The sequence below is a fragment of the Lissotriton helveticus genome, chromosome 1_1 (genome assembly GCF_964261635.1).
Source record: "Lissotriton helveticus chromosome 1_1, aLisHel1.1, whole genome shotgun sequence".
NCBI classification, from domain to species: Eukaryota; Metazoa; Chordata; class Amphibia; order Caudata; family Salamandridae; genus Lissotriton; species Lissotriton helveticus.
In genome coordinates this window covers 1,277,762,420-1,277,788,330 of record NC_136057.1, presented here as the reverse complement: position 1 = coordinate 1,277,788,330, position 25,911 = coordinate 1,277,762,420, and positions in this window count along the sequence as shown.

The window sequence follows — 25,911 nt, the reverse complement described above, 5'->3', positions numbered from 1 at the left end:
AAATCAGGGCAAGCTGTTTTTCCTTTCCTGGTAAACCTGTATATTCCCCCACGTAGAGCATCCAACTCATTGGTTGATTCAATCTGTACTTATGTGCAAAGGATAAGTAGCACTGATGAATGCTCGCGGAATATGATGGTGGGTGATTTTACTGCCAAATTATCCAACGGTGCAGTCGTGTCTCTTTCAAACCTTGAATTGGAGGAAGGATGGTTCATTCCAGATTCTTTACTGCCCGATCATTTAAGATCAGAAAAACGAGGCCTGTTACTTTTGCAAAATTTGAGAATGTTCAACCTAGTAATGTTAAATGGCAGATTTCCAGAGGATTCCCCAGCCTCCTATACTTACAGGGGCCCATCTGGTTACTCATTAATTGATTACATGGTGGTATTATTGCCAACTGTTTGGTGCATGTACACAATTCAAGGTATTTCCAACAAGTATGAGAGATCATAGAATTCTGGCTGTTAATGTTGATATAGAAATCGAGGAGTCTGAACTCTGGAATCATAGGGACGAAAAGGTTTTATATAATCGCAGTAATGGGCGCACTTGTTGGTCTAATAATTTGCTCCCATGGTTTTGAGAGAGTCTTTGAAATTATAGCCTTTACTTGTACTTAAGAAACCCCAATTGACAGGTTTGAGAGAATCCTGGCTGCAATTAGATCTTTTGGAAGAAAAATCAAGTTCATAGTTCTGTACCACCAGTGATTATACCATGGGAAATCAAAAAATTTGATCTCGAAATTAATGCTTTAATTAGAAAAGAATATAGGGTGTCTACGATACCAAGGCAAAGGGAAATTAAAAGACTAAAACAGGTACCCAAAAGGAAAATGGTATCGGAACGTAGAAGGGTCGAATACTCAAATTGGTTTAAAGTTCGAGAGGTTGCTCAAACTGGTGACAATAGGAAATATTAAACGCTGATAGCAACATTTTGCGATGGGACAGAGAAGTCAAAACACATTTTAATTCCAGATGCAGAATGGTCTACGTATATTTCCAAGTAGTATGCTTAAAAATTCTGCAGTTGGATGGATATAAGATGTTGGCTTTGCCCCGTCCGTGGGGAGCAAATATGGAGCACCTTTGTGCCTTGAAATAGAGGGTTATGTTAAAGGGGCAAGATACTCTAGTGCTATGGGCCCAGATGATGTACCAATTGCCAGAATAAAACAAGATGGTGAAGCATGGGCAAAATCTTTGCATCCACTGTTTGTCCATTGTTATACCCATGGTAACATCCCTCAATCCTGGAAGGGAAGTATAGTTTTTCCACTATACAAAAAAGGGTCCAAAACATTCCTCTGCCAGTTTTAGACAGATCTCTCTCCTGGATGCGACTGGCAAATTATTTGCGAAGAGCATTCTTACCCATATGCAAGATTGGGAATTTGGAAACTATCTAATTCCCGTGGAACAAACAGGATTTCGCAAAAATAGTGGTACCTTAGATAATATCACCTCCTTGCAAACTTTAACCGAAAAATATCCAGTGAGCTGGGGAATGCCGTTATATGCAGCTTTTATAGATTTCTTTACGCCATTTGACTGGGTAGATCAGGGGCCGTTGTGGAGAAAACTGGTCAGGTTTTATTGGAGGGATCACAGGGTCTTTCGAGGAAAATAGAAACTAATAATGGGCTGAAGCAAGGGTGCCTTTTGGCCCCTCTTCTTTTTTTATTTACAATAATGATTTGCCAAGAAGGGTGGGGCTCAGCAAAGGGGATTCGCCTAAATTGGGAAATTTAAAGTTGAGCTGCCTGCTATATGCAGATGATGCCATATTAATGGATTTAACTCCAATTGGACTTCAAAGACGTCTGGCTGAATTGATTAGATACACAGAAGAATACTATTTAAAAATAATTATTTTAAAGAGTAAAGTTATGATTTTTAGTTATCGGGGATGTATAGTCAGATAAAACTTGCATTGGTTCTTGGGAAATGAGAAACTGGAAGTAGTAAAGTTTTATAAATATTTAAGGAAAATCTTTACAAACAGGTGTTCCGGTACCAATCATATGATCATTGTAAAGGCAAGGCAATCTCCCAGGCCTTTGCAATTAATCGATTGTATACACACTGCGGGAAAAGACACTTCACACATATTTTATCAGTCTATAAAATAAAGATACCACCAGCATTGAGCTATGCCTGTGAAACAATAGATGCACAAGAGTGGGATAAACTTGAGAAAGTGGAGGGACGGATCTGGCGCCAAATATGTAATTTGAATTGCGCTGCTTCTGTCGCAGCCATTAGGCTTGAATTTGGTTTACTCTCCTCTTATGTGCTATCTATGGCTGCGTGCTTAAGATGGAGCAACGCACTGGTAAACCGCTCCGAGAATATGTTACGGGTAGCACTGTGTGAGGAAATCTTTGTCTGCATGAAAGAAAAGAGTGCTCTCTTTAAGAATTATTTAAAAGCAATGACAATGTTCGGCTTAGATTCAGATAGTGCGGCGGTACTCTGTAAACGTGCTTTTGAAAATCAGAATTAAAACAAAAATCTGGGAGTTTCTTGCGAAAGAGATACTAAAATGTGCGCAGAGAATAGTAAAAATTATTGTATTGTGGGGAGTCGCATTTACAAAAAACCCCAACCATACGTTTTATGGAATCTTAAACATGGAGTACGTAGAGATATTCTGTTGTTTAGACTGAATTTACTCCCTCTCAGAATCGTAACAGGAGCTTGGAAGGGCATTGCTAGACAGGAAAGACTTTATCACTTATGTAACTCCTGTATACAAGACTTAAATCATGTCCTATTTGTTTGCCTTACATTACAACCAGTACATGCAGATACCTAAGGAATTGTTTTTAAAGTATAATATCACCACAGCAGAAGAGGCCCATAACTGTCTGCTGGCACCTCCATCTGAACTTGTTTGTTTTAAATTTTCTAGCTTTTTTAAACAATGTTTAAATATATATTAGAACAGTATTGATTGATTACTACGTATGTTTCTGAGCACTTGCACTTATCCAACCTTTTTTGCTGCTAGCTATCGAGTACTCTATGCTGAAAATTTTTCTTTGAGTTTTGAAATATTCTTGCACTGTTATTTTGCTGCTGGTTATCTTGTACTGTATTGTGACTTGACAAATCCTGGCACTTTATTATATGGTTTTAATTTTGAAAGTTTTTATAATAGCATTAGATTGTAATCTTCGTAAAAGTCTCCTAAATACCCATCGATGGCAATCTGATTTATTATGGATCAATCCTCTTGGGACTTGAAAGCTTATTGAATTGTTCCAATATATACGTTTTTACTTGTTTTTATATGATATGAGAAGATGAATTTAGCACTTCACTGTCTCTCTTTTTATGGAGTGTAATGTTGATTTTTGAATGTATCTTTTTCTTTTATGTGGAACTCTTTGGAGTCCCAAAACATAATAAATAAAACTGTAACTGTAACTGGCCAATTACATTGTGCAATTTAACTTTGCACAATAAATCTCTTTCTAACAAATTTACAGGACTTGTACCACAAACCACAAATTGATGTTTTTCCTTAAAGGAACCTATTTTTACAAGGGCCTTTTCCGATTGGTAATCTGTTTATTTGAAACTCCTACAACCTGGATCTTCTTTCCTGAGAGGGTTAGGTCTGGGGCTTCCACGGTTCTAACAGTGGATCTGTTAGAACCAGTATCAATAAGAAATAATATGGGATGACCAGTTCATTCACCATCTATAAATAGACCAGTCTGGTCTACCTATGAGACTGCGCCAAGCATGCAACCTTCCTCCCCTTTCATGCACCGCATTGAGAAGTGTTGGAGCCTGAGCCAGCACTCTCAAAAACCTAAAATTGCTGGAAAGCATTCTGATCTGCGTTAGGGAAGTATTGAAACATATTTGGATTTATATTCTGAAAATAATTTGTTTTGCTTTTTTGCATCTTGTTCAAATTGAATCTCGTGTTTCCCATTTTTAGGGGAACCATTTGTGCCTGTGGGACCTGTATTATCGGGACTTATTTTTGCATTGGCACCTGCATCTGTTGTACTTGCATATTTTGCATCTGAACTCCCCTCTGTATTGGCATATTTCTGTTTGCATTATCAGTATTAAATCTACACTCTCTCTTTCAATGACCTTGTGACAGATGTGGCAAGAAGTCCGTTTCTTCATTGCTGCAACCTCCATTCCTGAACCTGGATGAAGAGGTACACATCTACCTCTACTCTGTGAACCACCAAAACCTCCTGAATTTCCTTTGAACCCAATCTGTGGAACAACAACACCTTGCATACCTCCTTGATTTCCCTCACAAGAAGAATTCTGGAAACCTTTCTGAGACAATTTTGTTTGAGCTAACATAAATTTCTCTTTAATCTTTCTCTGCTTCAGTCTTAATAAGTCACTGCAATATTTTGCATGTCGCAGGATCTCATCAAGGATCTTATTCTGCCAACAATTTTTTTTGTAATCTTTTTATTAAGCAAAATATGCAATCCACTTGTGTACAATGAATAATATAGTAAGCCTCCAACAAGCTCCAATTGCAACATAATACAATAAACCAATAATCGTACCAAGGGATGGTGACAAATGAGTATACCACAATTCAATTTTCCATTTTGCCGCCAATTAAATCATAAGGAGGAAATTATAAAAATGATATCACAAAAAAACATAAAATCAAGTAATCAATCGCCAACAAAACACTTTGAGCTATAAGGGAAATTATTTCTGGTCTCAATCCTAAAACAAATTGAGATACAAAAATCCTCATATCTTTTTCTTCTGGGTATTGTCCTCCACTGTGCTGCTGAAACACCTGAAACAAATGCTCATATTACTCATGAACATGAACGGATTCTTTTGCTTCTTATGTTGTTCGATTTATCTTCAACCAATCTAACTCTTTTGGAGGCACTCTGCCTTTCACGAAAGTAATCACTGCCTCATATTCCTCCATAACTACAGGAGATAGTGCATTAGTGCGTGCATCTCTCACAGGCTCACCGTGGCGATTGTACAGCAGTTTTAGATTCAGCACACAAATCACTTGGCACCACAATATCAACTAATGTATCAACTAATGTATCCAAATATGATCAAATATGATCCGCACTTGGAGATATTTTCGTTACAGAGGAGACCGTGAGTATTTCATAGCGCACCCGCTTAAGGAGTTAATATTGCCACGAGGACTTTTGATTTACAGACTGCTAATACTTCACAGCGCACATGCTGGAGGAGTTATATTTACATACATGGACTCTCAAGTTGCTGCGAACACTCGCGCTCCGGTTTTGGCTATCAGGTTAGATCACCATTTCCATGATTCGACCACACTGTCCGTACATATGATTTACATTTTATTTGGCATTTTGAAGCCTCAACCAGCCGGGTTGGAATTATCACCGGCAGAGCAATTTCATTATTATCTACTTCGCATTCAGCCCTGAGGAAGTCGCAGGAGCATGTGTTGGCTGCTTTTTCCTTTTGCTCTTGATGAATAAATCTTAAACATTATTATGAATTCTTCTGATGTGGACATTGACATTACCTCATAGTGGTTGATAGCTTAATTCACGTGTGCTCAGGTTTATGGGTTTCATTAACTAGGTGTAGGGCATCCTACATGTATTGAGGGGTTTAAGGGGTTTTCCCCTTCCCTGTTTTGGCACCATAGTAGAAACATTTAATGACTAACGTTTGCATTTACATAGCTGAGCGCCACACTTCCCTAGTTAAACAAAACCCTCAAACCAGTGCTATGTCCACAGCACTTTTGAAATGTTCACAAATTGACCAACTTGTGTATACCACTGCACAGGTTTGTCTCTCAATTTTGGCAAATTGTTTGTAGAAGCTGCAACATACCTCTGCTCCAGGGCACATGGACATATACTCCTCCCTCTATTTTTTCTCAGTGATAAGCTGAAGCTCCTTACCCAGTTTGTTCCTTGATATCCTTTCAGAATTCAGGCTGTTAAATTTTCTTTTCATATTTCTTTGCTCATTTCCTGTCTGAGTTTTCAAAATCACCCCATTTATTAATATATTTTATTAATTCGGTAATGTATAACCAAATTCATGAAGAACTCATTGTTTCATTTGCTGCATCATCTAATTGTACTCTAACTTTTCCTTGAAAAGGAGAACTGTTTGAAATTTCGACATCATATCTCTGGGCCAAATTGGTCAGCCGCTCATGTGTAGTTGCGGCTCGTCTTGTAATTTCTTTACATGGGTAAACCAATTCTCCCCTGTCTCTTAGTGCTTGAATTGTCTGAGGTGGTCTCCACAGAACAGTCTGGGAATTTTGAGAAGTCTGGACAAATCCTGTCACAGGTAACCCTCCTACAGCTCCTTGTATCGCTGGAGTCAGATTAACATTTACTGGTGTGTTAGCATCTGGTCTAGGCACTGTCTGTACATTCATTACTTGTGATTCTTGCACCGGTACATGCATAACAAGTCGAGGAACAATCTGTCTCTGAGCAACTTGTGGTCGGGCAATTTGTAGTATTTGAAGTGGTCTCTCAACTTGTACCACTCTAGTTTCTACAGGGGCAGTTGCTATTGTTCTGCTTATTGTGGCACTACTTCCAGTACTATCAGCTGGGGTTGCATAAGGCGTAGGCCGTGAAGCCAGCATCTCTTCTAATATATCCTCCCATGAATCGCTATCTGTCTCATATTTGTTTTCGTTTTCCTCTGTCTTTCCCCTGGGTATTTTTCTTCTTACCGTTGTCCAATATTTCAGTAGAAATTGCTGGCTAGTGCTTTCAACCATGGCTTTCCTGCATCTATGCTGTTCCTCATCCCTTCGAGCATCTGCCTAATTACGCATTGCTCTCTTTGTCCTTTTCTGGTATTTTTCTCTCTTGCGGTCTTTTCCCACGTACTTAAATCTTCAAATTGGATAGCTCTAGGTGGTCGCTTCATCTCGCATATGTTTTCCCTTAATTTGTCAATAATTCTTAATTCAAAACTCCCATATTTTGGAGCAGTGCTGAAACAGAGTAAACATGCACTCAAAGAAGTATCTTTGAGAACTTGGTGCTTGTACTGTCATTTTCTTATGCCTCATGGGCGCTACAAACTACCCTTGACTTTGGATTGGCGTTTAAGCAGCCCATGTATACACCTTTATTTTCAATGACGTTAAAAATAATATAGAAGACTGTTAGTTGTATTTTTCTGCCAGCATGATATTGATCGATGCACTGCTGTCTATAATGACAGTAGAAGGGCAGCCATTCACCTTTAGCGTGATCTTGAGGCAAAGGCCAGAGGAGTTTAGTCGCTTCACGTTGCGATCTCTCTTTGACTTAGGCTCTTCTTTGCAAGCAGCCAATCCTACATGTGCATGTCTTTCTGTGGTTGACATAATCATCTTCTTCACTGTCGCTCTGATGGCGCTGAAGAGCATTTGCAAGATTAATCTGATGACGATTGACTTCTTTTAGTCTCTACTTGCCTCAATTGATGCTACCATTGTGGGCAAGGCTAAACTGCTTCTGGAACTTTCTGGTGCCCATTTTCTCTTCTCTTTATGATGCACTTAGTTTTTCTTTCGCTTTGCAGACCATTATGGAATGGATTTCTTTTCCACAGCCTTTGCATATCTGTTCAATGGCGGGACATTTACCTTCATGTGGGAACGAGAATCCACATCGGAAATACGATTTCTTTTTCTTTGGAGACATCGTTTTATGGGCTTCTACTTTGTGTTTCTGTTTACTTTTCATGACTAACGCGGATTCTTTCTGGGTTGTTCCAGCTTCCATATCAGCAGCCTGTTGATCTGCACGATCCTCAGCTCTCGCAGCCATGAGTACCTTTAGTAGACTGAGTGTCTCTCTCAGCTTGCGTCGTTAGAACGAATTGGAGAGGCACCCAACGAAGACTTGGAGACACATGGCTTCTTCATCATTGAATTCACTGAAGTTGCAGTGTTTGATGAGGGTATCAAGTCTTTCAACAAACTCATTCATCATTTCACCAACTTGATGTCTTGCCTGGTTAAAAATGTACCTTTCATAGTCGATATTTGGCATTGGATTGAACTTGGCTTCCAACTTTTCTTTGATTTCATGGTACAATACTGCATCAACTAGTGATTTTTTTCTTTATCACTTCTTTCACTCCATCACCTACAAGGTTATTTAAGTATTTGATGATCTTTTTGTCATATAATTCTTCTAGAATATCTATGAAGTCATTGAACGTTTCGATCCAAGCAGTCCATCTGACATCAATATTCTGTTTTTTGGTGCTATTGAATGGCGGTGTTGGTTTCAGGAACGCAGCTGTGCCATACTTGGCAATCTTCTCTGCAGCCACTGAAAAATTTCACTATTCTGACTGGCTTTCATCAGATTAGATGCCACTGGCTACTTTGGATGCACCAGCCTCCGACCAGGTCCGCTTCGAGGTCGGGTGCCACTTATTCGTTTGCGCTGGTAAGTGCACTTGTACTTGCTGTATCTGGTTGTCATTGTCTTTAACGTGGACAGTGGCTCTGTGTGATGCTGTAGGTGTAGTATCTCTTCTCTCTGCCTTACCAGTGGGCTTCTCGCAGGTTTTCTAACTGTCCTCCTCTGTAGGGCCTTCACTTTCTTCAAGGGCATTGTAAGAGCTAGAGCGGCGCTTCGATTCCACAAACGCCAACTTTGAAAGGAGTTTGTGTAGGATCACAAGGGTCCTACTGCACATAATCATAGGACATTACATCGACCTCTTTAGATAACTTGCTAGCTAAATTCTGTATTTTTGAACAGATGCATGTAGTGGCCAGATGTCAGCACCGTCATTGAATTGTAGTCTTAATCTACTTCTCACTTTATTCCTGTAACCTTCAGGAGTCATACAGTGGTAAGCGGCATGCCCAGAAGACAGGGAAGGCATGAGGATATCACTCCCATAGGTTTTCAGAAGTATGATGAATTCCAAGTGATTGTGTGTCCATCTCAATCAATCAGTCAATCAGGGGGTTTAAAGCGCGGTTTGGAGGGGGTGCAGCTCCGGGTCACCCGAAGAGCCAGGTCATGAGGCTCTTTCTGAAGGTGTACAGAATAGGGGGGCATCTGATGCTGACTGGGAGTTTGTTCCAGGCTTTGGCTGCAGTGTCTCAGAAGGCCCTTCCAGCCTCTCTAATTCTGCGGATGTGCAAGGTTTCTGCCAGAGCGAGGTCGGCGGAGGGGAGGTTCTTCATGGGTACGTGGAAGGAGACTCTTTTGTTGAGGTATTTGGGTCTGCAGTTGCGGAGGGATTTGCAGGCGTGGGTTAGCAGTATGAAGGGTACTCTCTTTTCGCCGGGGAGCCAGTGGTGGTCTCCCTGGTGTTAGGTGATGTGCTCATGTTGTGGGATGGTGAGGACGAGTCTGGCCGTGGTGTTCTGGATGGCCTGGAGTTTGCGTAGCTGGGATTTGTTGATTCCCGCCTAGAGGGCGTTTCTGTAGTCCAGTCTGCTTGTTATGAGTGTGTGGGTGACGGTCTTTCTGGCTTTGGGGGGGGGGACTTGAAGGTCTTGCGGAGGACGCTGAGGGCGTTGAAGCAGGTGGAGGCGACAGCGTAGATCTGTCGGGTCATGGTGAGGGAGGAGTCAAGTTTGATGCCGAGGTTTTGGGTGTGGTCCGTGGGGGTTGGGGAGTGCCCAGTGGGGAGGGCCACCAGGAGTTGTCCTACACAGAGGGGAAGGGTCCGAGGACTAGGACTTCTGTCTGCTCCGAGTTGAGCTTCAGACAGCTGCTGCTCATCCAAGCTGCAACGTCTTTCATTCCTTCTTGGAAGCTGAGTCTGGTAGTTTCGGGGTCCTTCGGGAGAGGATAAGCTGGGTGTCGTCAGCGTAGGATACAATGCTGAGTCCCTGCTGTCTGATGATGGCGGGACGAGGGGGGCCATATAGATGGTGAAGAGTGTGGGACTGAGCGATGAACCTTGTGGTACACCGTACTTGATCTCTGTGGGTTCAGAGAGGAAAGATAGCAGTCTGATCCTTTGGATTCTGCTGGCGAGGAGGAGTGGAGCCAGTCGGGGGCAGTTTCCTGGATACTGGCATTGTGGAGTCTGGCTGCGAGAGTGAGGTGGGAGACGGTGTTGAAAGCTGCAGAGAGGTCGAGTAGGATGAGGGCTGCGGTGTGGCTTTGGCTGAGGAGCGTGCGGATGTCGTCAGTGGCGGTGAGGAGGGAAGTCTCTGTGCTATGGTTGCTGTGCAATCCGGATTAGGGGGGGTCGAGGATGGAGTTCTCTTCGATGATGTATGTCAGCTGGGTTTTGACGATCTTCTCTGTGACTTTGGCTGCAAAGGGAAGGAAAGAGATGGGTCAGTAGTTCTTCAGGTCCGTCAGGTCTGCCAAGGGTTTCTTGAGGAGGGGCTTAACGTCTGCGCCTTTCCTGTCATCTGGGAAGTTGCTGGATTCGAAGGTGGTGTTGATGGTGCGTCGTAGCTGGGGTGCAATGGCGGTGACAGCTCTGTGAAAAATGTGCGGAGGGCAGGGGTCCATGGGGGCTTCTGAGGGGGTATTCTTCATGTAAGTGGTGGTATCTTCATGGTGACCCGGGTCCAGGTGGTGATGGTGGGCCGGCTGTCGTTGCTGGAGGGGAGGGTGGTTTCTGGAGTCTGCTCGCTAAAGTTGTCGTAGAGGGTTTTGATTTTTCAGGTGGAAGTAGGAGCTGAGCTTGTTGCAGAGGTCTTGCGAGGGAGTGACATCTGTGGCTTTGGTGTGGGGCTTGGTGAATCGCTTGATGATGTTGAAGAGTTCCTTAGAGTTGCTGGAGTTGGTGAGGATTTTGTTCCGGATGAAGGTCTTCTTTGTGGATCTTAGTTGGTGGTAGTCTGTCATGGCTTTCTTGTAGCTGGTCTGGCCTTCCATGGTTTTGCTGTTTCTCCATCGTTTTTCAAGACATCTGCAGAAGCGTCTGGCATCTCAGAGGTCGGTGGTGAACCAGGTGGTATTCAGGGAGCGCCGTCTGTTGGTGGTGCAGAGGGGTATGAGCTTGTCTGCGAAGTTGGTGATCCAGTGGTGTAGCTCCTTGGCTGCAGAGTTGGCGTCAGTCGAGGCGGGGGCGTCGCTGTTGAGGGTGGAGTTAAGGAACTCCTCTGTGACCTTGCTCCAGTTCCTTCTTGAAGGACGAGGAGGGGGCTTGGGAGTATTGGCAGTGGTGGTGTTGAAAGTGAAGTGTACGCAGTGATGGTCCGTCCAGAGGGGCTGCGTGGTGTGGCTGAAATGGATCTCACCAAGCTGTGATCATGGATCCTTTCATGTCTGTAACTACATATGGTTGAGGATCATAGTTTGAGTCATCTTTGCAGTTTCCTCGAGACTTGACAAGCACTATACTTCCTTGATACAGCTGTGAAGAGTGAGCCTTCAGTCACATTTTTATCTTCTTTGCAGTAGCATATTGTATTGTATTGTAATTGCATTTATATAGTGCTTACTAACCCTGACGAGGTGTCAAAGCGCTTTTTCCGCGGGTAGCACGCTACTCCGGGACCCATCGAGGATTAGTGTTGAATTAGTATAGTGAAACATGCAAGTACATTTTAAGTGGTGGATAGGTTAGTCAGTTATTTGGATTTGGAATGATAGCAGAAGGATAGAGGAGGAAAAAAAGGTTTATATTTATATAGCGCTTGTTACCCCTGATGGGGTGTTGAAACATGCTATTCAGGAAGCCCATAAAGGATTAGTGGTGAATTAATATGGTGAAATATGAAAGTAATTTCAGTGGTGGATATTAGTCAGTTGTTTGGAGTGAGAAGGATAGCGGAGGGATAAAAAGGGGAAGAAAGGTTTGCATTCATATAGCACTTGTTACCCCCGATGGATGTTGAAGCGCTTTTCTGGGGAGTAGCACGCTACTCCGGAACTCAAAAAGGATTAGTGTTGAAAATTAGTATAGTAAAATATGAAGTAAATTTGAGTAGTGGATATGTTATTCAGTTATTTAGGTAGAGACGGGTAGGTGGCGGGATAGTGAAGGGAAAGAGGTTTGTATTTATATAGCGCTTGCTACCCCTGATGGGGGTTTGAAGCACAAGTAGCACGCTACTCTGGAACCCATCAAGATTAGTGTTGAATTAGTATGGTGAAACATGAAAGTAATAGGACCCGAACTTCATGGGTTATAAAAGCTCTTCAGCAATATGTTGAATGGTTGTGTTGATCTCCCTTTCAAACATGACTTTCGCAGACAACTCCCTTGTTGTGAAATGAGAAATGTCTCCGTAATCATGAAATGTTTGACTTAGTGTTTCAAAGATAGAGCTATTGGTCTCTTTAGCAACCTGAAGAATATTGTTGAGGACAGCCATGAAACGTTCAACAATGCCACTAGCTTAAGGCCACAGTGATTTTATTTTCCTATGCTTGAAGCTCAGTGAAACATCAAACTCTCTGAATTCTCCTTCAGAAAATGGGGGATCATTATCTGACTTTACAAATGTTGGGATACCAAATGTGGTGAAGAATGTGGTATGGGCTATAGTTAGATCCTATGCAGTACTAGGCACAGCCATGACCTCTGGGAATCATGGGCTTTCATCAGTTGAGTACCAGCATGTATTGTCCTATCCCAATGGGCCTAAAGGAGTGGACTGTAACTTCACTCCACACTTGTGTGGGGATTTGCAAAATTTTAGGGGGTGGGGGGCTCTGGGGAGTGGTCTCTGCTCAAACATTGACACTTGGTTTCATTTATTTTATTTTCCACTTGCTTATTTCAGAAAGGAACTGTGGAAAAGTAAATTTTGCCATGTTCTGTGTCCCTACGCGTCCTCCATCATATGTTATATGTGCATGATTAATATGCATATGTTATTTCCCATGTTCGATTAAAGACGCAATTATAGTTGTGTCCACCTCTAGTATGCCAGTTTCCAGTTCTCGTGAATACTACGAATATCAGGCCTATGTAAAGCTACGTTGCCACGTTTCTCAGTGTGCACGTTAATGCATTGTAAAGTCCCCGTTTCTAGGCCTCAAAAGGGCCTGGACACCAGATTCAGCTTCTGACTCCCGAAGCCTCGCTGAGGAGCGATACAGCCCCCACCTGTATCCTCGACCCTTCACTTACTTCCAGCCTCACAGTGCCCGGTTCAGCCTGGCTCTGCCTCTGAGTCTGCCAAGAGTATGTTATGATTCGAGTTATCAGTACAGCCCTCCTTCTCTGCATTCCTAAAGCTACTGAATCGCATCAATAGTTTTCGTCATTGTCTAGCCTCTACGTCTCCATGTAAGAGAAATACTGCATTTAATGGTCATTTAATATTCTTCATCACGCACTACATGTAGAATAATGCATGCTCCAGTCTTAGAGTCTGTTCGCCTTTACCCCGATAACTTTTGGATTCCATCAACATGTTCTCTAAACATCAGATACTAGATACTACTTAGGTACATGTCGCCCTGACTCTCCAGACTTCAGTCTCTGCTCCTAGCACAGAGTTCATAGCCCCCAGCTTCTCCTAGTAACACGTCATTGCCAGTTTGCGCGCACCATCAGGTTAGAGGTCCCGGCTCCTTAGGTAGCCCCCTCCATGGTTTCCACCCCATTCATGACATATTCTGTTACGTTTGCATCACATGTCTATGTATACGCCCTGTTACACCCCTTTTCACCCTTATCTTTCGCGACTGCTACGCGTCACGCCTATTGCTCCACCCACTGCTACGCCTATTGCAATGTAATGCTATGTGTTTGCGTTATGTATATATGCTCATGTACTGTTATTAATACCACGCTAGCCTTCTTGTCCAGATCCTGACCCCGGCAGCGCTGCCAGGGCTTGCCATCCTATTCCTGTGCAGGTTGTCCTGTTCCTGTCCTTATGCTGTATTAAACCTGCAAAACTCCTACTACCTCGAATCTTGACTCTTATTTATTGAGCTATCTGTTATTCATTTATGCATTCAAAAAGAGAGGTATTATTTATTTATTTACCACATAATGGCGCCCGAACAGGGACTTGCCCTTTCCCCACGCGCCGGTGAAGCCACGCCGGCCCCCTGACCCTCTGCAGCCGTGACGGAACCATACCGTGCACGTGCAGATATTTCTGCTTCAAGTATCCCTCAGGCCCACGGAGGAGACGGAGGAGGCGGTCCAGCATCCAGACGAGGCGGTGGAGGAACGCGGCGAGTCCCGACCAGAGCCCAAGCCGAGAGTCCAAGGTCCGAGGTATCCGGAGGTCCACCCGTAACTGAAGTCCGAAGTTCGTCGTCCGTCGTCGTAGCAGTCCAGTCCAGTCCGAGGCCTTCCGTTCTTGCTGCCCGGTGAGTACCGTTACTGGGGTAGTATCTAGACAGGGTCAATTTAATTGACTCTGGTCCGTGGGTTGGTGGTACACAGACCCACAAACGAAGTGTCCACTTCGGTGGATGCGGGTCCTGACGTGTCTCTTTATGAGACCGGTAAGTTTCGTACTGTTTCAGCAGTGCATCTAGTTTCTGTTCTAGTCAGTTCTGTTCTCGAGAAAATTCATGTATTCTGTGTTCCGTATTCCAGGTAGTATTCTGTTCGAACTGTTATTCTAAATGTTCTTCATGTATTTTGATGTTGTGGTATGAGTGTGAAGTAATTATCGTGTTTATTGTGTAATTACGTATTGTGTCTCAGTTACAGTTCAGTCATGCCCTTGTTTTCTAAGTTACGTCAGTTAAAAACTAGAAAGGGTCTGCTGGAAGCAGCAGTTCCAGTCCCGCCTAGGGACAGTCCAGGTCATTTTATGTATCAGAAGCATGGCATAAGTGCCATATTATATCTAGATTTATGGGTAGAGTATACCAAAGAGTTAGAGGAAAAGTATAGATGGCCTGTATCAGGCACATGGGATGCCGAGTGCATCATGCGAGTAGAAGAGGCATTATGGAAAAAGAAAGCCAGACAGTCACAGAAAGATGCCATCGAGTTATGGCGCAAAGAAGCTCATAAAAGAACCGAAAAAGAAATCAGAAAGTCAGAATTAAGTAGAGAATCCTTGGAACGAGCCCAAGAAAGGGAATTAATCGAGATTGGTGAACGAGTTAAAACCGAACAGTCAGACAGACAGAGGCATGCTCTTATTAAGGGTATGTATCCTCTTCTTGCCGAGGGCTTGCCAAAAGCGACCCCGGAGGCATCCAGTAACTTTCCGCCACCATTAGTTCCGACCAAGCTACGTCACAAACCGACCGCAGCTGATATTTTCATCTCGTCCTATTTGGACGACACAGTCCCAGAATATGCAAATCCTGTTACTACTCCGCCAGTCCCTGTAAATCAGGCACTTCCCGCTCCTCCAGACACCGGAGTACCTGTTACGGTACCCCCGGTCCAGCCCGCCATACAAGTCCAGTCTGCATTTCCATTTCCCACTCTGCCAGGACGAAGAGCATCAGTAGACGACTCTAGTTTAGGGGCCGCAGGGGGAGGTCCTCCTCAGACCCCGCCGCCACACAAGCGTTTAACGTTAGTCGAATTACATGCTCAAGCGTCACAGCGTACGCCCAGATATCAGTCTGTAGCAGAAATAAGAAAAGCCCTTAATGAATGCGGCTATGATCCAGTCCCAGGCGAGGATAATATGGTTTTATATTCATTACGCGTAAGAAAGGTGGCCGAGTATCTAGTCACCCTACCGAATATGAAAGAAGATCTAGACAGAATATATCGTTTCATCCGTACAGGGGATGATCCAGAAAGCATTGGCGAAGTCATGTCTCAAAGGAAAGCTGAGATCCAGCTCATGATACTAAAGTTTTTGATTAATTGTTTAATAAGAGAACAAGATTACCCGTCCAAAGATCAAGCCGAAATGAGAACCCTGACAAAGTGGAGTGATAATATAGCCGAGGGTAAGCACAAGACCATCAGTGCTATGGAAAGTATGTACAAGAAAATCCGTAAAGAAATAATAAAGTTACACGAACAGCGTAAAGCAGCACAAGTAAGCGAGAAAGAAAGTAACTCTGATACTGAAGAGGTAGACGACGAGAATCCCGCCAGAATAGCGTATGTAGGAAAATCTAGATTTCCAGATCGCCATTTACGCCTAGAACACAAGTCAACTTTCCATCATCCAGCACCAGAACAAGGTTCTCTAGAACAAGTGTTTCAAGCTACCGATCACATTCTGAAATCAAGAATCGGTTACAGTGAGTTAAGTACTATGCATGAACAAGAACTAGCCCGATCAGCAGTCCGATGGATTACTGATTCTACCACTTTTCCAGACGAAATAGTGGCACAAATGTTTCTGAAACTGCCCCCAGCCGAGCAGCGACTGGTGGGTATGTATATGATCCAGCACCTCATTACATTGTATGAGGGTCAGCACTCTGATCCAGGCCCGTTACATGATATCCTGAACGAGTTACTCCAGTATAGATGGAAAGGTCTAGGTACCGATTTAATTAGTGTCATTCTAGAACAGCGTCACAAATATAGAACGTTTTTGAACCCGCATTTTGTTCATGTCTCACCCCCAGAAAGTAAACCATTTTACATGGAGAGACAGAATCCGTTACGAGAAGTCCACCCAGTTAGAGGAACGGGTGGCGAACTAGAACGAGTGTTTGTTTACACCCCGATCACAAAGATGGAACTCTTAGAGATGAAAAAATTAATTCCCTGTCATGATAAAGATCCAGCAGGGTTCCATCGAGAATTAAAAGACATGCTCCGTATGGGAGAATACACGTATCCAGATATAATTAAAATGTTAAAGGTTCTGCTGCCCGCAGGGGTGTATGAAAAGCTCAAGGAAAAAGAATGGGAGGTGGGAGAGAAAAAGATAGATTGGGCAGTTCTAGAAGCTGAAGATAAGGCACGAGTACCAGGTACCGGTCTTGGAGCGAAATGTAAAGAATTACCTGAATTATTGATTCAAGTTTTACCCAGATTGTTAACAACGAAAAAGGAAGACTGGGATGCAATCTCAGCCTGTAAACAGAAACAAGACGAAGATATTAGTGATTTTTATTCTAGATTTGAGAAATGTTTTAGCATCAACAGTGGCCTCAAGACAAGTAGTGAGTCATACCCTCACCTTTTTGTTACTAAATTAGTCGAGAATTCAAGTCCACCAATTAAAAATCGAGTTTTGAAAGTCGAAAGTACCTGGCAAGCTAATACCCCGTCCCAGATGTTACAGATGCTCCAATACCACCAGAATAGAATCAGGGAAGAACAAGAACACGAGAGAAAGCGTATGAAAGACACGAAAATGAAAGTACTAGTTGCACAATCTGTCCCACAAGACAGTCAGAAGAGGGGTCCGAATCAAGCCAGTCATCCTGCAGCTCCCGTTAAAGGGAACTGCAATTATTGTAAACAGCCAGGTCATTTTATAAACGAGTGTGCAGTTCTGAAACACAACATAGCTACTGGTAAGACTAAAGAAAGACCACGTCCGCCTAGACAAGAACAAGTTTCACAGACTCCTCAGTCACAGAATGCACCACAGACAGTTACAGCTCCGCAGCCTATCGCTGCAACACAGCATGTTACACAGCAGATGTACCAGTATGCACAGTCTGAGTATCCAGAGTATCAGCCATACTCATGAAACAGCCTAGAGAGGGAGGTAGGCTTGCCTCTCATCGAGATACCTGTAGATCAAGAAGGTCCCTATGTTCACAGTCAAGTATTAGGGAAAGACAGAAAGTTTCTGATTGATACAGGGGCAAGTAGGACCACTATAAGTCATGCCGAAGTTCCAGGGGCTCCGCTCTCAGGCTCAAGAAATGTTTCCCTTGGATTTTCAGGAAAACCCATTGTAAATGAAATATCAAAGCCAGTTACTCTAGAAGTAGGTCCATTGTCCCGTACTACTGATCTGTTACTTACTAAGTCATGTTCAGAAAATCTATTAGGCATTAAAACACTGAAAGAATTAGGTGCAGTTATATGCTGTTCCCCAGAGGGAATACGTCTGTTCCTGCGTGACTTTAAGGGTCACTATGTATTACGAGATTTTGATCCCAGATTGTCTAATGTTCCGCAGCATTTATGGGCGCAAGGTCCAACTGATGTAGGTTACATGCAAATCACACCCCATCGTGTGACTCTCAAGCCAGGTGTAGTGTTACCACGAATCAGACAGTACAGATTGCCACCTGAGGCTGTAGCAGCCTTATCCAAAATTATTGACGAGCTCATCGCTCAAGGAGTGGTTGTAGAAACTGACTCCAATATATGCAATTCTCCGATCATTCCAGTCATGAAACGTACTGATCCAAATGCACCCCCAGTATATCGATTAGTGATTGACCTACGAGAACTTAATAAATGTATTATTCCTCAGTACCCAGTTGTCCCAGATATCTCTTCCCTATTAACAGCCATTGATTCCGAAGCCATGTTCTTTACTGTAATCGACCTCAAGAACGCGTTTTTCAGTGTTCCCATTCATCCAGACAGCCAGTTTCTTTTCGGATTCTGTTTAAATGGAAGGAGCTATATGTTCACACGAGCTCCTCAAGGTTTCACAGAAAGCCCTAGTATTTACAGTCAAGCACTTAAGAGACAACTTGATAATGTTCACATGCCAACTGACACTGCCCTGCTCCAGTATGTCGATGATCTATTGATCACAGCCCGTTCTGAACGTGACTGCGAGCGAGCGTCACTGACGGTTCTGTATTTCCTAGCCGAGATGGGGCACAAGGTGTCCCCTTCGAAGCTTCAATTCTGTGTCCAGCAAGTGGTCTACTTAGGACACTTACTGTCCAAGAGGGGTAGGCAGTTGACACCTGACCGTATTCAGTTAATAGCGAGTCTTCCTCAGCCCAAGACCCAGAAGGAGGTACGTGCTTTTATCGGCCTTACTTCTTATTGTAGACAATGGATTCCTCAGTATGCATTTCTAGCCAAGCCACTGATACAGTTAACGACACAGGAGGCAGCCGTATCGACTGTTCTCCCTTGGACATCTGAACATACACTTAGCTTCAATGAGTTAAAGAAAGCTTTATGCCAAGCTCCAGTTCTAGCTACACCAAACTACAGTAAGCCTTTTACACTTTTCGTCACAGAACGTGAAGGTACAGCATTATCTGTTCTCACACAAGATCAAGCAGGACAATACAAGCCATGTGCCTATTTTTCGAGCACATTAGATCCTGTAGCCCAGGCTCTGCCTGCGTGCCTCAAGTCAGTTGCAGCCACAGCACTAGCTATCAGACAAAGTGATTCCATAGTATTAGGACACTCCCTGACAGTACAAGTTCCACACTCCGTGGAAGTTCTTTTAAATCGAACACAGACCCAGCACTTGACAATTGCACGTTTAACAGGTTATGAATTGACACTGTTTCAGCCACACATAGAAATCAGACGCTGCAACGTTCTCAATCCTGCTACACTGTTACCATCAGCTAATCCAAATCCTGCCACACATGACTGTGTGGAAGTAGTCAACATTACGACAAAGCCAAGACAAGACCTGACCGATATTCCGTTACCAGACCCTGACCTGACACTTTATGTGGATGGTTCATGCATGAGAACAAGTACAGGAGAACTAGTCGCCGCGTATGCAGTGACCACTGACACTGAAGTTATTGAGACACACCGTATTGACACCCTGTCCGCTCAAGCAGCAGAGCTAGTTGCTCTGACACAAGCCTGCATACACGCCAAGAACCTGAAAGTTAATGTTTACACAGATTCACGCTACGCATTTGGAGTCGTGCACGACTTTGGAGTGCTCTGGCAGGAGAGAGGTTTCATGACTTCTCATGGAACCAAGATTCAGCATGGTCTCCTTATTCAAGCTCTGTTAGATGCAATACATTTACCGACATCCATTGCTATCATGAAATGCAAGGCACACACGAAAGTTACTGACATTATCTCTCAAGGTAATGATCTAGCAGATCGCACAGCCAAGCTTACAGCTCAGACTCCAGACATTCCAGTTAACATGACACACACTCTAGATCCGACTACATGTATGACAATTAAGGACCCTACTCAAGATGTCATAGATATCCAGTTACATGCTACTCCCGATGAAATCAAGAAATGGTCCGAACAAGGAGGGGTCCAGACAGATCAAGGATGGGTGACGAAGGGAAAAGCCACATGGTTTCTCCCCGACTCTATGGTTCAAGTCATTATCAATACCGCACATAGTCCAGCACATTTAGGAGAAAAAGCTATGTTAGACAGTATCCAGAACATTTGGTTTAACAAGCATTTACGAGCTGCAGCCAAGCAGAAAGTCCGTACCTGTATGATATGTTGCCAGTTTAATCCAGGTAAAAGTGTCCCGGTGGAACAAGGTGGATTCCAACCTCCTGACCACCCTTTTGAAGTCCTCCAGATGGATTATATTCAGATGGAGCGATGTCGAGGTTTCAAGTATGTCCTCGTAGTTGTATGCGCTTTGTCCAGGTGGACAGAAGCATATCCAGTCCCAGATTACACAGCCGCGACCACTGCCAAGCAGTTGGTTCGTGAGTTCTTCCCCCGTTATGGACTCCCTAGGGTCGTATATTCTGATAACGGCCAGCCATTCTCCTCAGAGTTAATGAAGCATGTTTCCCTTCTGTTAGGATACCAATGGAAGTTCCATTGTGTACGCCATCCTGAAGCAGCCGGTCTTGTAGAGAGACACAATCAGACCCTGAAAATTCGGATTGCAAAAGTTTGTCAAGAGAAAGGTGTGGACTGGCTAGTAGCTCTGCCAGTCGCTTTGTTCTATATGCGCATGGTCGCACATTCCAGATCAGGTCTGTCCCCGTATGAGGTCGTATTCGGCCGCCCCCCTAACATGTGGGGTACACCCAGACCCCGAAGTATTACCGATGTTTCAAGTAATATGCTGACAGATTACCTAGCTTCCTTGATGTCTGCCCTCAACTCTTGTCGTTCACAGGTTGCCGCCGCATTTCCAGACAATACCGAGGTGGCACCGCATGAAATCGTTCCCGGATCCATGGTTTTAGTGAGAAATTTTGACCGCTCAAGTCCGCTAGAGCCTCGCTGGAAGGAGCCCCGACAGGTCCTCCTCGCCACCCGCACAGCCGTGAAGTTGGAGGGACGCAAAGGCTGGGTGCACCTTTCGCACATAAAGAAATTTTATGGATTGAAGCCCGTTTCAAAGAACATTTCTCAGGATTTGAAAGACTGCCAAAGTACTATTCTCAAGGACTGTCCCGCAAAGAACAATGATACTGCACCCTCCCTGTTAGAGAAAACTCCGCAGCAGGAGTATAAGTTGAAACTCCGGTCTAGTAAAATAAGTCAGCCAGTTTGATTGTCTAAGTCCTCCCCTAGGTGAAACGGTTAGACTGTTTCTGACATGTATAAAATAGACCCCCATAGTGAGAGAGTTAGTCAAAACTCAATCCGATGTATCGTTTTTCTAAGTTTCATATTATTTCTCAGCATTATGATTTCCTGCACCAGTTATGCATTTTACCTGTATCTTCCAGTTTCTCATGTAAATAAGTCTACTAATGTTACGGTAGAGCACACGTTTAGTGATCTGCCTCCTCATGAACTCTCTTACCGCCTCGCTATGCGAAATAATTCTTTTATCCGCATGTTACATTATTCACACCAGACCAGCAATGCCACTAATTGTTGGGTGTGTGGTCGACTCCCCCCTTTTCAGACACCGAAGGGAGTTCTGCCACTCTTTCCTTATCCTTTTTCACATAATGGTTCGTGTGGAGCATGGTCCACGTTAACGTCATCCTCAACAGATATGTCTTTTCTTAACAGTACATGTTTTCCAGACAAGCAAGGTCTCCCCCACAGAACCGGGTTAGATCTAGAAAATGAAGTGTATAATTTAGGTAATTATTCTTCGAATTTCATGGTCCTGAATGTTCAGTCTGATACTACTCCAGACTTACCTGCAATTTCAGTACTACCAGTCAAAGGCGAATTATGTGTCCGAAATAATGGTTCCGTACATGTAGGACATAGTGATTGTACTACTATTGTCAAGTATAGTGACAGTGGGAAATCTATTTTCAAAGCTTCACGTCATTCTTATTTTATTTGTGGTCAGACCGCATATGTTCGTCTGCCCCTCGATTGGGAGGGAACCTGTTACATTGCCTTCCTACTGCCACCGGTTTTTCTAGCCCCACCCGACTACCATAGGAATTCCCACCTAGTACATACTAGACACAAGAGAAACCTCCCGATTGTCGATTATACTGAAACTGCTCTAGAACAATATATAGATATCAATAAAGGTGTCTTCCCTTATTTAGGTACGGTCGTGAATAGTAAACTGATACGTAGATTAACCAGAACACTCGAAGCAGTAGTAATTGAGACTACTTCTGCTCTAAGTAATTTAACCGAAGAACAATCCTTTATGAGAATTGTCGTGCTCCAGAATCGTCTCGTCCTTGACGTCATATTGGCCGATAGGGGCGGGGCCTGTAGAGTCATCGGATCTAGTTGCTGCATTTTCATTCCAAATAACGCGCCGTCTGTTTATTCAGCTATAACCAGACTTCATAAAATTGCCCATCTGTTACACCAAAATCCAGGCACCTGGACATGGTCCGGTTGGTTCTGGAATATAGTTTCCGCCTGGGGATGGAAAGTCTTGTCCTTTCTAGGTATTGCAGTAGCGATCATATTCAGCTGCTGCCTCTGTATACAATGTGGCCCTGCGATTTGCGGCATTTGTGCTACCTCTTGTATTCCTAGTCCCCAGCCCCGTTCTAGAACCCGTTCCAAGAAAATTCGAGACGAGCAAATGATACTGTATGAAATGATAGATGGTATCATGAATATTGATGTTTCCTGAAGGAAACGTAGTGACAAGGAGGGAATGTGGAAAAGTAAATTTTGCCATGTTCTGTGTCCCTACGCGTCCTCCATCATATGTTATATGTGCATGATTAATATGCATATGTTATTTCCCATGTTCGATTAAAGACGCAATTATAGTTGTGTCCACCTCTAGTATGCCAGTTTCCAGTTCTCGTGAATACTACGAATATCAGGCCTATGTAAAGCTACGTTGCCACGTTTCTCAGTGTGCACGTTAATGCATTGTAAAGTCCCCGTTTCTAGGCCTCAAAAGGGCCTGGACACCAGATTCAGCTTCTGACTCCCGAAGCCTCGCTGAGGAGCGATACAGCCCCCACCTGTATCCTCGACCCTTCACTTACTTCCAGCCTCACAGTGCCCGGTTCAGCCTGGCTCTGCCTCTGAGTCTGCCAAGAGTATGTTATGATTCGAGTTATCAGTACAGCCCTCCTTCTCTGCATTCCTAAAGCTACTGAATCGCATCAATAGTTTCCGTCATTGTCTAGCCTCTACGTCTCCATGTAAGAGAAATACTGCATTTAATGGTCATTTAATATTCTTCATCACGCACTACATGTAGAATAATGCATGCTCCAGTCTTAGAGTCTGTTCGCCTTTACCCCGATAACTTTTGGATTCCATCAACATGTTCTCTAAACATCAGATACTAGATACTACTTAGGTACATGTCGCCCTGACTCTCCAGACTTCAGTCTCTGCTCCTAGCTCAGAGTTCATAGCCCCCAGCTTCTCCTAGTAACACGTCATTGCCAGTTTGCGCGCACCATCAGGTTAGAGGTCCCGGCTCCTTAGGTAGCCCCCTCCATGGTTTCCACCCCATTCATGACATATTCTGTTACGTTTGCATCACATGTCTATGTATACGCCCTGTTACACCCCTTTTCACCCTTATCTTTCGCGACTGCTACGCGTCACGCCTATTGCTCCACCCACTGCTACGCCTATTGCAATGTAATGCTATGTGTTTGCGTTATGTATATATGCTCATGTACTGTTATTAATACCACGCTAGCCTTCTTGTCCAGATCCTGACCCCGGCAGCGCTGCCAGGGCTTGCCATCCTATTCCTGTGCAGGTTGTCCTGTTCCTGTCCTTATGCTGTATTAAACCTGCAAAACTCCTACTACCTCGAATCTTGACTCTTATTTATTGAGCTATCTGTTATTCATTTATGCATTCAAAAAGAGAGGTATTATTTATTTATTTACCACAGAACCCATACATTTTGTCGGAGCAGACTTTTGGTGGCCACCATGCCTCAATGCCCTTCATGTGTGAGGTTGATCCCTTGATTTTGCAATGGATGAGGGATTACTTTGCTAAAAGAGTTCTGTGTACAACCCATCGGGATGTCAAGAAAGCTCATTTTGAACATGTTGAGATGTTTAATTTTACTCTGTCAGTGTAAATCCTTTCATCTCTGTTTTGATAAAGTCTACCACAGCACACTGGGTAGGATCCTGTGAAAGGCTTGGAATAGATCCTGCTTCTTCAGTTCACATGGTCTTGACTGGTTGACAGTGTATTTGAGGTATACTTCAGTGGCAGGTAAATTTGTGTCATATGTTTCGAAGAGAAATCGTGAGACAAAGTTAGCAGGATTCTTGTCTTTGCTTGGTGGATGAAGTATCTTGAATTCATAGTATTTCAGATAGAGGCCACATCTCTCTATTCTAGGTGGCATTTTGGCGTGGAATTGTCAAATATCTTGAGTAAAGCCTGATGGTGTGATATAACAGTGAATTACGCACTATACAAAAATAGATTGAAATGTTCTCAGGCCCACACCCCAACAACGTATTCCCTTTCTGTTTATGAGTAGGCTTTGTGAGGCTCAGGATAGCGAAGACAGTCGCTCATCCAGGGTTTTGGGATCAACGACCCTTTGTGACAGAATGGCTCTCAAACCCACGGGCTGGCATACATCACCAATTCCGTCAGCTGTCCGCTTCTGCGATATTCAGGCAAAGGTTTTAAAATGCTGTCTTTCATTTCCTGCACCCTTTGAAGTTGGACCTTACTTTGTGAGAATTAACAAGGGTGCACTCACTGATGCAAAATCAGGTATGTACTTTTAGCCGTAGTTTGCTAATCCCAGAAAAAAGCAGGGAGCTAATAGAAAGTCTGGGCACAATGCTAGCATTAGGACGGAAGCTTCAGCCAGGTATTCATTTAATCATTCATCTCCAAAACTTTTTTCGGAGGCATTCTAGTACCCATTAAAGCATTATGCTGTGCAAGCATGCAAAAAAGTTATCCAGTTCAGACTTCAGCCAGGTATTCATTTGTGCACTTTGATGTGGCTGGGACTAGGATGTTCTCTAGTTTCCTGTGTTTTTGTAGTAGCTTTCGTCTGCTAACAGCTGATTCATCAAAAGGCAAAAGAGGCACTTCTCATTCTCGATGCCAAAAGCAACCATGTAGTTGTCCTTTACCTAGCGACATCACCCAGGTCAGAGGTTGTTCCTGTCAGCAAGACTAAATGGTTCAGGCACGTCCAGAGACAGTATTTTTGTAGCGGTGATGGTTGTGGGTGCTGAAAACGACATACTCTGAGCAGCTGTAGGCTTAGAGGAGCACGGTTCACAATGACAGTGGGTTTGTCATCTTCAGACGATGTGGCCATGGAGCAGGATGCAGTGTGCATAGGAATGTATTACTTGTTGATATAAGGTGATGGTGCAACACTATATTACTGCTTGTTTCCGGTCCAGGGAAAACATGGCTTGGCAGTTCGGGCTGGACTGTTCCCATGAGGCACAGGGTCAAGATTGATTTACATATAGCTGTGTCTGAACTGGGGTTTTCGAAGTGAGCTAAAGAACCGTGATGGATTGAACCCAGATCTGTGGCTGGGGGTATGTGCCTTAAAAGTTTCAGCGCTCCGTCCATCATCCCCTTGTGTTTGCAACTCTGTATTACTGTGGAAGCGGATTATTTAAAACCCACTGGTGCAGGGGTCACCCTTCGTCCATGGGTTCTTAACAAGTAAGGAGGAATCGACACTGGAGTGAAGTACAAACCAAGGATCATTTATTAGCATTCATGAATCGGGGCTCATCCGACAAGCACCATAGAGATACTCTAGGAGGAAACACACTGAACAATGGTTACTTGGGTTTTTATAGCAAAA